The sequence below is a fragment of the Pezoporus flaviventris genome, unplaced genomic scaffold (genome assembly GCF_033815535.1).
Source record: "Pezoporus flaviventris isolate CSIRO_AGI_PZ_B2104156 unplaced genomic scaffold, CSIRO_AGI_Pfla_v1 ptg000226l, whole genome shotgun sequence".
Lineage (NCBI taxonomy): Eukaryota > Metazoa > Chordata > Aves > Psittaciformes > Psittacidae > Pezoporus > Pezoporus flaviventris.
The window spans coordinates 1,563,788-1,580,408 of NW_026892774.1; the positions used below are offsets into that span (position 1 = coordinate 1,563,788).

General features: G+C 38.8%; 1 long non-coding RNA gene across 2 annotated transcripts in view; it reads left to right on the forward strand.

Moving 5' to 3' along the window:
- The window catches only part of LOC133262968 (uncharacterized), a 613,641-nt gene that overhangs the window by 440,582 nt on the left and 156,438 nt on the right, over nt 1-16,621 (forward strand). For both annotated transcript variants that reach the window (XR_009741417.1, XR_009741419.1), the window contains exon 5: nt 9,162-9,205. This is a non-coding gene — a long non-coding RNA (uncharacterized LOC133262968). The remainder of the gene's footprint in view (nt 1-9,161; nt 9,206-16,621) is intronic.

Sequence of the window (16,621 nt, forward strand, 5' to 3'; positions counted from 1 at the left end):
AGGACAGGTGGCCTGGGAAGAGTACAGGGATGTTGTCCGAGAAGCTAGGGACCAGGTTAGGAAAGCTAAGGCCCAGTTAGAATTAAACTTAGCTAGAGGTATTAAACATAACAGGAAGGGATTCTACAGGTACATAGCAAATAAAAAACAGACTAGGGAGAATGTAGTCCCCCTCTGGAATCTCTCGGGAGAACTGGCTACACAGGATTTGGAGAAGACTGAGGTTCTGAATGACTTCTTTGTCTCAGTCTACACTGGCAAAAGCTCTGACCAAACCACCCAAGTCTTGAAAGGCAGATGCAGGGACTGTGAGAATGAAGACCTTGCACCCACTGTAGGAGAGGAACTGGTTCAAGACTATCTTAAAAATCTGAATATGCACAAGTCCATGGGTCCTGATGAGATCCATCTGCGAGTCATGAAGGAGCCGGCAAATGAAGTTGTGAAGCCACTGGCCATCATATTTGAGAAATCACGGCAGTCAGGTGAAATTACTGATGACTGGAAAATGGGAAATATAACCCCCATTTTCAAGAAGGGGAAAATGGATGACCCAGGGAGTTACAGACCAGTCAGTCTCACCTCTGTGCCTGACAAAATCTTGGAGCAGATTCTCCTGGTAGGCATTCTAAGGCACATGAAAATCAACAAAGTGCTTGGTGACAGCCAGCATGGCTTCACTAAGGGGAAATCCTGCCTGACCAATTTGGTGGCCTTCTATGATGGGGCTACAGAACTGATGGACAAGGGTAGAGCAGTTGATGTCTTGTGCATCTGGACTTGTGCAAAGCGTTCGACACTGTCCCACACGACATCCTTGTCTCTAAATAGGAGCGACATCAATTTGATGGATGGACCACTCGGTGGATAAAGAACTGGATGGATGGCCGCACTCAAAGAGTTGTGGTCAATGGCTCAATGTCTGGCTGGAGACCAGTAACGAGTGGCGTCCCTCAGGGATCAGTGTTGGGACTGGTCTTGTTTAACATCTTTGTCTGTGACATGGACAGTGGGATTGAGCGCGCCCTCAGCAAGTTTGCCGATGACACCAAGCTGAGTGGTTCGGTTGATACGCTGGAGGGAAAGAATGCCATCCAGAGGGACCTTGACACGCTTGTGAGGTGGGCCAACCTCATGAAGTTTAACCATGCCAAGTGCAAGGTCCTACACCTGGGTCGGAGCAATCCCAGGCACACCTACAGGTTGGGCAGAGAAGAGATTCAGAGCAGCCCTGCGCAGAAGGACTTGGGGGTGTTGGTTGATGAGAAAATGAACATGGGCTGGCAGTGTGCGCTTGCAGCCCAGAAAGCCAACCGTATCCTGGGCTGCATCAAAAGGAGCATGACCATCAGGTCGAAGGAGGTGATGCTGCCCCTTTACTCTGCTCTCGTGAGACCTCACCTGGAGTAATGTGTACAGTTCTGGTGTCCTCAACATAAAAAGGACAGTATAATGATTAAGAATACCTTCCTATAATAGTTAAAAGGGCAGAATAAGAGTCAATTATAGCATGAGCTATACTTGAAAATGCAGAATGCATGAAGAAAATGCATGCAGAAAATTTTACGTTTTCTTTAAGAATATGTGCTTTGGATTGGAAGCATTCACTGTTGTTTAAATTATTTGCCTCTTTATAGTTAAGAAACTCTTCATGAACTACAAGAAAAATAAATAACCTCTGTGATTTGGGCCCAATCTGCATGCTCCAGCAGTCTTACTCACCTCTGGACTATCACATTTGCAGCCTATGAGTTGAAATTTATACTGAAATAGCAAAACAAGATTAAATTTCTGAAAATTCTACTAATAAAGCTAGTGAAATAAAATAGTAATTACTTTCCTATGGAGCTAACAATAATGGAAAATGTTGGAATTAGACAATGTGCAATTAATTTTCAATGTTGCTGAGGTAGAAGACAAGGAATTAAAACACTCCTTGGGGTTAAATTCTAGACTGTCGGAAAACAAAGTTACTGAATGAAACTTATGTTGCTTATTTTATACTACAAAACAGCCATATAACTCCTAGGTTTCATGGCTATTTTCTGAGCATAGAAACTCAAGTCAGTGTCTTGCCAGTACTTCACAGAGGTTTCCTCTTTTAACATGAGTAAAAATGGTTAATATCAGCATTTTATCTAGCATTCTTAGTGTAATAAAAAACTAAAGTTGTAATACTTCTGATTAAATGTAAAATATTTTTGATAGTAGGAAGTTAAGTAGGAAGAAAAAATTATGTGTCTTCTGTACTTTCAAAGATCTATTAATGTGTAAAATTATCAGTTAGTGGTAACATATGAAGAGGATTTTGGACATTCATGTTTTGACTAGAAGTGATTCATTTCAGTCCTAATTCTACATCCTGATAGCCAGTATGTAAGAAATCAAATTCTGCTCTTCTATGTATTGTGTTATATAAGGAAAGTTGTTTGCTGAGATATTAACCATTATACAGTGAGGATTTCTGGATGTTACCCCAAGACACCATTTTGAATATATCTTTTCCTGTTTTGCTTTTTTTTTTTTTTCCTAATGCTGTGAATTAATAATGTGTTTAGGGACTCATATCTTAGCGAATGCTTGTCTTTTTATTTTCACTATATAGGTGTTTACAAGCTGTGTGGTTTATTGGTTGATACCTTTTCATTTTCCCTTTATAAAAAGATTTTGGGCCACAAAATAGCTCTTTAATTTACTGCCCCTATTCTGAATCCTCTTGCTTTTCCTTTGTGTGTATCCACCTGTGACTGAGAAGCCATTGCAAGGAACTAGTTGTTCTGCAGCTAGCCTTTGCAAAGAAAATTCTTGAAAGTAATCACCAAAATGAAATGCCACACATTTTCTTAGCTTTAAATTTCTAATAAAGCAATATGAGGCCAATACTCATACATTAAGGGGTAAATAAGTCTTTTGGCAGTAACTGAGAGAGGATTAAGTTTGATAGAGATTCATTTGTTTTTTTTCTCCATTTTGGTGCTGTTTTCTCAGATAACAAATATTATTTATTACTGACTTACTCTTCACAGTTGGCACAAATAAGCATACAACAGACATATCTAGCTTAAAGGTCTCCAGGTGCAACTTTATTAAGAAATACCATTCCAGAAATAAAGGTAATGTTTACTCAGGGGCTTTATATCCATGGAAGTAATATGCACACACACATCATCAGAACTGCAATAGCTGATACCATAGGTGTCCCATCAGTTTTAGTCCCAAAAGAAGGATCTGATGCTCTTGATTAAGATGCCTTCATAATAAATCTCAGAATAGCTGTTGATGTCATTAACATCTGTCTAGTCATGGCGACACCTCTTTAACTTTGAACTCTGAGGTGAGGCTTGCAGACTGCGTTTTCAAAGGAATTAGCACACTTGGAAAAGCACCTGAACATGTAAAAAAAAAGTTGCTTTTAGAAATCACATTGATAAGAGTTAGATTATTAAGTGTTTTGGCAAATCTACCTCTAACTTTAACATCCTGAAATAACTTCAAAAATCTTAGAGCTTGAACATCTTTAACAATATGTTCAAGAAAAGGCATAAGACAAGCAGACTAAACTATGTCTGGGTACAGCAAACATACTGTCCATAATAGCTTTTTCCTTTTCTGCGTGATATACATATCATACATACGCACACACATATACATACTATGACTAAGGAACAGACCTTGGAGTTCAGAGCATGACAAGTATGCTATTCAAAGACAATTTTTCTTAACACAAATACACTGACCAGCCAAAATACCAAGAGTTCTTTTAAGAAAGGTGCTATGTCATTTTTTTCTGGTTCCACGCATCATGAAGGCAGCAGGAGTATGAGGTGTCTTAGTCACAGTTTAAGGCTTGATCAGATGAAGTGGGTGGGAGGATTATTTTTTGTTCAGGTATGAAGTAGGTGGTCAGTCCCTCTCAGCCTTCATTCACAAAGCTCCCCAGAAATCAAGGAAGTGAGGATGAAATTCATCAGAGGTTACTAAGGTTAAGCTATTTTTGCTCCTTGCTAGAGACTATAGTCATAAAAAAAAAAAATATTTCTTTGCTCAGATATGTTTGCTTAACATATCCTTTGGCCTTTCATGAGTGAACCAAGTCACTTTACCATTTCAGGTAAAATCTTGTGATTTCTGTGCTTACTTTCATCATTGTCACATATCAACTTCAGTGACCTTGTTTTCAACTGATACTAATGTAATAAAGTAAGAAGTAATTAATTTACACTGGCCAAAACTGACCACACAAGTCACTCAGTTACTGCCAAGAAGCCTGTTTCACAGAATCACAGAATCTCAAGGGTTGGAAGGGACCTCAGAAGATCATCTAGTCCAACCCCCCTGCAAGAGCAGGGTAACCTACAGTACATCACACAGGAACTTGTCCAGGTGGGCGTTGAATATCTCCAATGTAGGAGACTTCACAACCCCCTTGGGCAACCTGTTCCAGTGCTCTGTCACTCTCACAGTAAAGAAATTTTTCCTGATGTTCACATGGAACCTCCTATGCTCCAGTTTACACCCATTGCCCCTTGTTCTATCACTGGACATCACTGAAAAAAACCTAGCTCCATCATCCTGACACTCACCCTTTACATATTTGTAAACATTGATGAGGTCACCCCTCAGTCTCCTCTTCTCCAAGCTAAAGAGACCCAGCTCCCTCAGCCTCTCCTCATAAGAGAGATGTTCTACTCCGTTAATCATCTTTGTAGCTCTGCGCTGGACTCTTTCAAGCAATTCCCTGTCCTTCTTGAACTCTGGGGCCCAGAACTGGACACAATAATCCAGATGCGGCCTCACCAAGGCAGAGTAGAGGGGGAGGAGAACCTCTCTTGACCTACTAACCACACTCTTTCTAATGCACTCTAGGATGCCATTGGCCTTCTTGGCCACAAGGGCACATTGCTGGCTCATGGTCATCCTCCTACCCACCAGGACCCCAGGTCCCTTTCCCCTTCACTACTGTCCAGCAGGTCAACCCCCAACCTGTACTGGTACATGGGGTTGTTCTTCCCCAGATGCAAGACTCTACACTTGCCCTTGTTGAATTTCATCAAGTTTCTCCCCGCCCAACTCTCCAGCCTGTCCAGGTCTCGCAGAATGGCAACACAGCCTTCTGGTGTGTCAGCCACTCCTCCCAGTTCAGTATCATCAGCAGACTTGCTGAGGGTACACTCAGTTCCCTCATCCAGGTCGTTGATGAAAATATTAAACAGCACTTATTAAACAGCTTGTTTTCTTAAATGATCAATAAAAGCTCAAAACACATCTTTCATCTCTGTTTAGATTCAGTTCATAGTTCTTTCGTTTTTTGGTGGGTTTTTGGTGGTTTGTTTTGGGTTTTTTTTTAAGCTTCTGTCACTCTTTTTGACACTAACTCTTTATTTCTGGAATTCTTGTAAACATTAGTCCTTCAAGTAAAACACAATTCATCTTCAGGTCTGAGAAAACTGATATGGAAGAGAAGAAGTTGGACTATTATTAGAATCCAATTACTAAGTTATCTGAAAAAGTTATTGTCCAAACCCTCTGATTTTAAATGATAAAGGAATACAATAGAAAAGGTGGTATTTTGAGGAATGTGTTAGGAAGGGAGGAACTATTTCACAAGGAAACATGTCACTTAATTGCCAGACATCCCCTTGTTGAGGTGCCACCCCAGGACATGACTGTTTTGCTTACTTTCAAAAATATGTGCTCAGTGCCCTATTGCATATCTAGTAACCTTAGAATGGCGTCCTGAAGTTAGCTATCTGCCATGTGAAAGAAGCTTCTGCCTTTTTTTCTTTTTTTTTTTAGTTTTTGTTTTTTAAGATTCCATAAATTAGACACTTGAAATAGTCCTATGAACTTTCCTTGCAGAACCTTAACTTTAAAGACATGCACGTGTTATTGAATCTAAGGAATTCAGTAGCTTTTCCTTTAACATCAAAGATATGCCCCCTCTTCTAAACTCAGTTAAGGAATTCTTGCAGAATATGATGTACTCTTTTCTCCATATAGTTATTGATCAGTAAACCCCACTTGAATAACTTCAACAAATCTGACAAGAGGCAAGATCATTCACTGCTCTTAAAGGTGAGCTATAGAAGGCTTTTGGAGTGTCTAGGTTATTCCATTACCTTCAAAAGGAGGAAGTAATAATTTACATTAAGCTCACTGCTAATTAGAACTTTAACTTGCAAAGTTTGAAAGTGTGAATAGCTCACGGGAGTGTAATTCAGCTTCTGAAGTAATAGAATTCAAAGCACAGACTGAAATAAATTATGAATTCTGAGCATTTGGTTAGATCTGGAGGGGAATTTGTTTGTTTACTTGCTTATGGTGTTTTGGTCTTTTTTTGGGGGGAGGGGGTTGTGTGTGTGTGATTTTTTTCTTTTTTGGGGTGGCAGAGGGAATGTTTAGGCCAACATCTGCATGTATAGAGCAATAATAAGCCATGTAGTCATTCATGTTGTGAACTGACAGTATGTTATTTCTGATGCAAATCCAGATTGCAATTTTTAATTTTATCTGTTTTCTGCCCACTTGTCCATATTCACAATAATATGCTTGAAAATCTTGATCCTAGATCAGTTTCAAGTGTTCATTATTTATGGAGTCAAATTGCTTAAGATATGTTTCTTCATCTATCCCCACAAAATGTGAAAACAATTAACCTTCTCCTGTTTGAACACTTAAGATTCAGCATTTCTAGTTGCTGTAGGGCTAAACCCAAATCTTTATGCACTGATACGGTAGATTTCAATCTCTTAATATTATCTGTTGTTATTCTTAGATCTTGCAGCCCTTAAAACGTCACACTTAGAATCATAGAATCATAGAATACTTAGGGTTGGAAAGGACTTTAAGATCATCTAGTTCCAACCCCCCTGCCATGGGCAGGGACACCTTACGCTAAATCATATCATCCAAGGCCTCATCCAGCCTGGTCTTGAACACTGCCAGGGCAGGAGCATTCGCAGCCTCCCTGGACAACCTATTCCAGTGCCTCACCACCCTAACAGGAAAGAACTTCTTCCTTAGATCCAGTCTAAACTTCCCCTGTTTAAGTTTTAACCTGTTACCCCTGGTCCTTTCACTACAGTCCCTAATGAAGAGTACCTCTCCAGCATCCCTATAGGCCCCCTTCAGATACTGGAAGGCTGCTATGAGGTCCCCACGCAGCCTTCTCTTCTCCAGGCTGAACAGCCCCAACTTCCTCAGCATGTCTTCATACGGGAGGTGCTCCAGTCCCCTGATCATCCTCGTGGCCCTCCTCTGGACTTGTTCCAACAGTTCCATGTCCTTTTTATGTTGAGGACACCAGAACTGCACACAATACTCCAGGTGAGGTCTCACGAGAGCAGAATAAAGGGGCAGGATCACCTCCTTCGACCTGCTGGTCACGCTCCTTTTGATGCAACCCAGGATACGGTTGGCTTTCTGGACTGCAAGCGCACACTGCCAGCCCATGTTCATTTTCTCATCAACCAACACCCCCAAGTCCTTCTGCGCAGGGCTGCTCTGAATCTCTTCTCTGCCCAACCTGTAGGTGTGCCTGGGATTGCTCCGACCCAGGTGTAGGACCTTGCACTTGGCATGGTTAAACTTCATGAGGTTGGCATCAGCCCACCTCACAAGCGTGTCAAGGTCCCTCTGGATGGCATTCCTTCCCTCCAGCTTATCAACAGAACCACTCAGCTTGGTGTCATTGGCAAACTTGCTGAGGGCGCGCTCAATCCCACTGTCCATGTCACAGACAAAGATGTTGAACAAGACCGGTCGCAACACCGATCCCTGAGGGACGCCACTCGTTACTGGTCTCCAGTCGGACATTGAGCCATTGACCACAACTCTTTGCATGCAGCCATCCATCCAGTTCTTTATCCACCGAGTGGTCCATCCAGGACCCATGGACTTGTGCACATTCAGATTTTTGGGATGGTCTCAAACCAGTTCCTCTCCTACAGTGGGCGCAAGGTCTTCATTCTCACAGTCCCTGCATCTGCCTTTCAAGACTTGGGTGGTTTGGTCAGAGCCTTTGCCAGTGTAGGCTGAGACAAAGAAGTCATTCAGAACCTCAGCCTTCTCCAAATCCTGCATAGCCAGTTCTCCCTAGAGCTTCCTGAGGTGGCCTACATTCTCCCTAGTCTTTTTCTTATTTGCTATGTACTTCCTGTTATCTTTAATACCTCTAGCTAAGTTAACAAGCTTAAGTTTCTCTGAATAGAAACGTTTTAAATATTTTGGGGAATATAGGTTTCATGCTAGGGTTCCATGAAACTGACAGAAAAACAGGTGAGGGAAACTGAGGAATAGAGCTTTTGAACATTTCCTTCTTCAATGCATGAAGATCATAAGTTGTGCACATTACAAATATTATTGCATGTAGTCAAATCACTTGTGAATAAAGTATCAATTCCCAAATCAATCTGATTAAGCTTTCATCATTTATTATGAAATATTTCAGAGTTATGAAATGGCATATTGATGTTTTGCCTATGATTACATTTTTTTTGCAATATCAAGGACTCAGATGTAGAAGCACTGAGATTAATGTTGATAGCCTACTAGTTATTATTCTCTAATTATTATTACTTGAGTCCAGCTTTTGCAAAAATAAGTACAAGCCCTAACACAATTTACAATATTTAATAGAATGTTGTATGCAGACTTGCAAACAGTGCATTCAAGTACTTTGCATTATAAAGTTTATATTTGATTTGGTCTTTGGATGTCATTAAAATCTGTGAACTGATGCAAAGCTGAAAAATATGTTTCAAGGATTACAAAGCATGTATTTGGAAATGGTGACCCATAGTAGAAATACTGACTTATTCAGTGTTTTAAACTTCCACTTAGACATCATTTACACATTCAATTATGAAAATTGCAACTAAAAATGTTCTCTGATGTGATCTGAAATTCATAAGACTTCTAAGACAGTTCAGAAATGTCGGATACGTTTTAAAAGAGGAAAGAAAGGATTGCAAAGATGCATTTCCACTTTTATTACTAATTATTCTTTTAAGTTATGCATCAGGTATTGCAATGTTTATTAGTCCTAATTCCTTCTGACTGTTCCTATCAGCAAACATAAGTCTGTGTGTACATAGATGTGTGTTATTTAACAAAGGCTGTTAATGCCAGTAATATCACAAGCTTTTCTGTTTTTTTTTCAGATCTCTATCCTGAGACATAACAACAGCATGTACCTTGGAGAAGAGTAAGTTAAAAAATTCTTTTCCCTTGATTTTTTATTATACTAATAACTACTGGATAATTTATCTTGAGTTTCAGTGAAATGCATCAATAATCCGTGAATTCAAAAAATAGTAAGCCAACTTCCACTGAGTCCTATTTGTCAAGTCCTACACTGTTACTCAGACTTGGCCTTGATTTTAACAGGAGTTTTGCCTAAGTAACATTCTTTTGGATACATTGAATTTAAAGATTAACAGTTTTAGTAAATTAGTATAAAATATTTAAGCTGTTATGTCCCCTAAATTTCTATGAATAGAGAAACATCCTAATCCTAGCTGATATTGTTTCTTCAAGTAACTTTCCTCTAGAAAAGAAACCCAAATGAAGATGAGCTACCTCTACAAAACAAACAAAGAAAAAAAGGAAGTGATAAAAAACACTTACCAGTGTCTTCTCATTTCTGTACACCTTTCATATGTAAAGAACATACGGAAAATGTTTTTGGTGTGTTTATCTTCCTGTTTATCACTGGGCTTTCTCTTTTCTTTATGCCTGAAATGTCTGTCTTCTCTGTAGCACTTGGAAATTTGTTTTTTAATTATAAAAAATATGTATATAAGACTAATTTACAATTCCTGTCTCTCACGTAGCATATTTAATGAACTTTAAAACTGAAGCCTTTTTCATGTCCGTATTTTGTATTGTTTTACGTTATCCCAATAGTATGAGTTTTAAATTGTACTGATATACTGAGATAACTTGAGCAGAAATGAACAGTATCTGATAACTACTTGGTGTTGAGGGGATGACTAACAGCAAAGTCTTTGCTATGTCAAGTCTCTGCTAAATCAGAAAGTTGTCCTGCTTTTTTCAACAGCAAAATTAGTGCAATGTAATATTGATTTCCACATGGTATGGTGTTCCATTACAGTGCTGATTGCTAATCCTTATTTCTATTTGATAAAGATACTGCAAAGTGCGTTTGAGTGGAAAAAGTAAGGTTACTCTAATCCTGCAGTTATAAAAGAGAACATGAGCACACTTGGAATTTTTAATTTTGCCTTTGATTTAATGAGTTTAGAACTTGGATTTTAGACCAAAGCCTAACCCCCGTCCCTAAAGAAACAGAAGCTCTCTAGCCAGGAAAATGAGTCTTGTTTCTGCACAGAAAAAGAATGTTGCAGTGGGTCAAAGGTAGGAGCAATACTGGAAGCAGATCATCTGTGCCTGGCTCCTGGGAGAATCTTTCATTTTTCTTTTTCCCAAATAGAAAAGCAATCTCCTGCAGCCACTGAAATCACTTGAGGTATACCTTCAATTCATTTCAATTGTCACAATTCCTTTCCATTCAGCAGAGTAGTATTAATTTTCATCACCTCACTGCTTGAACATAAATCTTTATTACTTCAATTAATGAGTTTCATTTTTCCCTTCCTTTCATGTATTTTGTGAGAATACACTATACTTCCACTTATATTTGCAGGGCACTCTAAGAGACATGAGGCATAAACCCTTCAGTTTTGGAGCTATGCTTCTTTTCTTACGGCCTATTGAGAAACTGGCATCGTACTCAGATCAGGAATGTCTTTTACTTTTAAAATGATTCTTTACTATTCACAGTTGTATCCTGATAATGCCTCAATATATTTTCAGTAGACAGGGAAAGATAAAGTTTTAATGGGAGGAAGAAAGCCAAGAAGGGAACATGTAGTTTTCTTTCCTTACAACTTTTACTTTGCAAACATGAGATCATTCATAAGCAAAGTCTGAACCATGTATTTAAATGATAGTGGCATAACTGATCTTTTCCTAAATGGAGTTATTTTCATACAGAAGGCTGTATAGATGCTATTTACTTCATGCAGTTGCACGTAACACAGATATTTGGGACAAACTAGGAGATAAAAAAAGGATGGTGAACAGAAAAAGTGAGTGTTATGTCCTAAAATTGGTATTTTGATTCAAAATACAGTAGAATACTTATACGTTAGTAACTTCTACCCATTCCATAAATGTGCTACAGTTGTGTTTGTAGAATCATAGACTAGAATCATAGATTCATTTAGGTTGGAAAAGACCCTTGAAGTTATTGAGTCCAACCATTAACCTAACATTGCCAAGTTCATCAATAAACCGTGTCCCTAAGCATCATGTCTACTACTATTGGCAGATAAAAAGAGGTTCACTAATTTGAGGGTTACTATTTCATGCCAGCAGGAGTGTCGCTATAATAAACATGTTTTCACACAAAGTTCAGATTACAGAATTAAGCTAACAATATGCCAACAGAAGTCGTATGTTAATCTTTGCAAAACTATAGTTTATCAATTTAATCCTGGACTGCACTCAGATGCAAACCACCTTAAGAAAAACAAATGTTTTTAATTAAAGTCTTAAAAAAGTCTTTAAACTTTATAAGGGTACTTGAAAAAAGAAAGAACAACTGTAGAATAGGGGAGAATAAAAGCCAAACTTCCTTTCAAAAGCCAAACCATGTATTTTTATGGAGAAATAAAAATGGGAGAACTGAAATTTAATTCTTAACTGATCTTGCTCTGTCCTGTCAAATGGTGAATGTTTAACACCAACTTTGGGTGTTTTCTTTATTAGTCAGACTAATATGAAATTCCATTAAAATTCAGTTAGCGTATAATCATGGGTTGGAAGGAAACTTAAAGGTCATCTATTTGCACCCCCCTGATTTTTCAATATCTTTGAAAAATTTCTAAACAATAATGTCTGGAACCAGGCATATTTTTTAATTTAAAATTATTTTGTTTATTGTTTTAAATGGCCTCAGGCTTTGAAGTTTGTAGACATTGAACACTTTCAAATTGTTGGTCTATTCAAAAGTTTATGCCTCTTATGATAATGATAAAAGATATCATTTTTTATAATAAACCAATCTAGATCTCTAAAAATATTAGGACTAAAATATTCCTAGAAATGTATTGTGTGAAAAAGAACAGAAAATTCACCCTTTCAGTTTTATTTTCTTTTGGTATATCATTCTCTGAAGTCAACTAAACATCAGAACATAAAATATGTTCTTTCTTATAATAAACCAATCTAGATCTCCAAAAATATTATTACTAAAAGATTCCTAGAACTGTATTGTGTGCAGAAGAACAGAAAGTTCTCCCTTTCAGCTTTATTATTCTTATGATATAATTGTATAATCTTCAAAGTCAGAAATGTTGGATTAGAAAGCATCTTCACCTGTTTTTCTTCTGAACATTCAGCAGGAAAGTGTAGCTGTAAGGGACAATAATTATGTTTCTTATTTTTAAATAAAGGTTAAAGTTGTTATTACAACTACTATTATGCAAAAATGTAGTTAACATAAACCAAATTTAAACAACTATATGTATAAAATTGTATGATGTAAATAATATTTGCAGATGAACTGCCTGTTGCAAAGAAAAAGGATAAAAATGGTATTATGTAGTTGAATTTCAGATATTTAGAAAAATTTTGTACTTCAAAATAAACATGAAGGTAATGAATGAAATAAAGAAATGAAGAAAATAAACTTGAAATGAGTTTATTAGCCCCCCAAAATGGTTCTTATAAAAATGAACTTAGAAATACTTAATTGCTCACAGTACTGAAACAATCATATGAAAACATGATCTTTTGAAATGAACCATTGTAACCAAATCTGTATTGCTCACCAAAAAAAGTGTTGATCAGATTCTGCTATAATTGTTTTTAACTAAAGCTTATGAAAGCAGTAATTATGTTATCATGCTTCACCATCTGTACTTTAACAAGCTAAAAAATTGCTTTCTTTAAGCTTTGAAGTGCTTTAGCGTATATATACATAAAACCCTATTTTTTTCATTGTCAGTGTGAATCGAGATCATCATGCTCATATGATTTCCAGCAACATTCTTTCAAATCTCTTCTTCAGATGTTCAGTTCTAATTAGAGGTCCAGTGTATGTACTTTTTCAGCAATGAAACGGAAAATTTCAGAGATCTTTGGGGCTGTAGAGGTAAATATCTTTCAGTTTGGTGTCTGAAATATCTTTCAGTTCTGTGTTCTCTCTGCATATATCAGAACGTTTTCCAGTATTCTGTTAATAAATTTCTGGACTATTTTATTGCTTTAATATTATGTGTTCCTTAATTAAACAGAGTTTCTTAACATTTCTATTCCTTTTCATTTATTACAGCCAAATTAGTAAAAAGATGTAAAATTATTTCTAAATAAAAATTAATGAGATCAGAGAACAGTTTAGCCTTAAACATGCTAAAAACTGTGAGCTATTTAGTAAAATGCACCCACATTCTACCTAAATATCACAGAAAGAAAATAATTGTATAGGTATAAACTGAGGACAATTTTATAGTCTCATAAAACTATTATGCAACATATGGCTCAAATTATAGTAGCTAAAAAAACCTCAGCCCCAAAAACGTCTACATCTAACTTTTTGCCCATGAATCAATTCTTTTTATTTTCCTTGTTTATTCAGAAGTGACTATAAACCCCAAAACCGTAGCCCATTATTTCTATTACATCAGGGAAGTCCTGAAAAATCAGCAATGTTGCCTTTTACTTACTCCAATACAAAAAAAAAAAATCTTTCGCTGAATATAAAAGCAAAAACAAGGTTTTTTTAGTTTTTCAAAGACAAACTCCAAATGTGATTTGTCCTACATGACCGTATCAGATAGCCTCACTTGGGTTTTTCTTAAATAGCAGAAAACAACTAAAACAAAAATAAAATAAAGGACTGTGCGGTCTGCTACAGGCCACCCAATCAGGAGGACTGTGTGAATGAAGCCCTCTATAGGCAGGTAGGAGCAGACTCAGGCTTGCAATCCCTCGTCCTCAGGGGAGAATTCAGCCACTTTGATATCAGTTAGAGGGATGGTAGAGCCCAGCAGAAGCAATCCAAGAGGTTCCTTGACTGTGTGTGTCGTGGTTTAAACCCAGTCAGGCAACTTGTTCACTCACTCCCAGTGAGTGGTGCCGAGCTGACAACAATCGAGGGCCGCCCCGCCCACCGGGGCTCTCCCCTTTCCCTCTTCCGGAGGAAGGGGGAGGAGGATCAAGAGTGCAACTCCTACAGGTTGAGACAAGAACAGTCCAGCAACCAATGTACAACACAAATCACCACCGCTACTACCAACTACAACAATGATAAGAGAAAATAACAAGGGAAGAGAATACGATACCACCGGCCAAGAAAGGAGTCCCACCCGGAAGCCCGTGTCCTTCTGGGTAACTCCCAGTTACCCCCACCCTGGGCATGACGTGCTGTGGTATGGAATACCTCCTTGGCTAGCCTGGGGCAGGCGCCCCGTCTCTGCTTCCTCCCGGCTTCCCCTCCTCGCTGGCAGAGCATGAGCCTCACAAAGTCCTTGGTCAGGGTAAACATCACTTAGCAACAACTGAAAACATCGGCTTCACCAGCACTGTTCCCAGGCTGGAAGTCAAAACACAGCACTGCACCAGCTACTAAGAAGGAGAAAAATGACTGCTACTGCTGAACCCAGGACAGTGTGGAAGACAAATTCCTCTTGCAAGTGATAGAGGAGCTGAAAAGGAGAGGTGCCATGCTTGAACTCATTCCCACCAACAGGGAAAGGCATGGATTTGATGGATGGGCCAGCCAGTGGATAAAGAATTGGCTGGGTGGACACACACAAAGACTTGCAGTCAGTGGCTCAATGTCCAACTAGGAACAGGTAATGAGTGGTGCCCCTCAGGGGTCGATATTGGGACTGATCCTGTTTAACATCTTTGTCAGAGACATGGACAGTGGGATTGAGTGAGTCCTCAGCAAGTTTGCCAATGACACCAAACTGGTTTGGGCAACAGGAAGGAGAGAAGGAATGCCATCCAGAGGGACCTTCACACACTTGAGAGGTGGGCTGATGCAGCCTCATGAAGTTCAACAAAGTGAAGTGCAAGGTCCTACACCTGGGTCAGGGCAATTCCAGGCACAGTGAAGGCCTGGGAAGAGAATTGATTCAGAGCAGCCCTGTGGAGAAGGACTTGGGGTGTTAGTCAAAAGGAAACTTAAGATGAGCTAGCAGCATTCACAGAAAGCCCAGAAAGCCAACTGTGTCCTGGGCTGCATCAAAAGGAGCGTGACCAGCTCAAAGGAGCTGATTCTGCCCCTCTACTCCCCTCTTGTGAGACCTCACTTGGAGCACTGTGTGCAGTTCTGGTGTCCTCAACATAAAAAAGACATGGAGCTGTTTGACCAATTCCAGAGGAAGGCCATGAGGACAATAAGGGGTGCCCGAGCACCTCTCATATGAAGACAGGCTGAGAAAGTCGGGGCTGTTCAGCCTGGAGAAGAGAAGGCTGCGTGGAGACCTCCTAGCAGCCTTCCAGTATTTGAGGGGGCCTATAAGGATGTTGGAGAGGGATTCTTCATCAGGGACTGTAGTGATAGGACAAGAGCTAATGGAATTAAACTCAAAGAGGCAAGGTTCAGGTTAGATATAAGGAAGAAGTTCTTCACTCAGGTTGCCCAAATTGCTGGTAAATGCTTCATCACTGGCAGTGTTCAAGGCCAAGCTGGACAGGGCTTTGTGCTACATGGTCTCCTGTGAGGTGTCTCTGCCCATGGCAGGGGTTTGGAACTAGGTAATCTTAAGGTCCTTCTCAACCGTAAGTATTCTATGATTCTATGAAAATAATCATGCCAGTTACATTTTGTGGTAAGAAAAAAAATCCTCCCACTGGGGAGATTGCAACAACAGGTGCAACCCAGATATCTAGAATAGAAATTACTAATATTGTCAGCTTCAGGGTAGTAAACCTTTTTTTCTGAAAAGCACAAACAGAAGACCTCCAGTGTATTAAGCAACAGGTACAAATTCCTAAATACTTCATAATATGTGGCAGCAAGTCCGCACAGGTTTTTCGTATTGTGGTACTTCAGTGAACTCTGCAGGTTTAGAAACCTATGGGCAGTTACAGTTATGTTACATATCAGTTTTTATCACTGCAACAAGGACAGTGTATCTCCTACATAGACTTCTTTTTATATAATTTGCTGATGTCCATGTGATAATCTCAGGCTGCTTTCCCTTTTGGAAATTATTGATTCACCAAGTTCTTTATTTCATCAGGAAACTTTTGTGAAAGGTAGGAATGAAACTATCTCAAGAGTATCTTCAAAAACATGCATGTCAGGTGCTTCTAAATTCATTATACACATCAGTATATTTCTGCTGTATAACATACATCTATTGAGTAAACTTCCTATGGCTCTTTCTCAGAGGGCTCTTTTCATTTTACAGTCTTTACAACACATTGACTTTGTAAAATTAACAAAAAAGCAATACATTTGGGTTTGGTTTTTTTTACGTTTTGTTACTTAAGGTGTTACAGGCTTTGTATAGGAGACTGACCTCAGATTTTACAGTTACTATGGCTTCACAGAGTTTATGTTATTTGATTGTTTAATTTA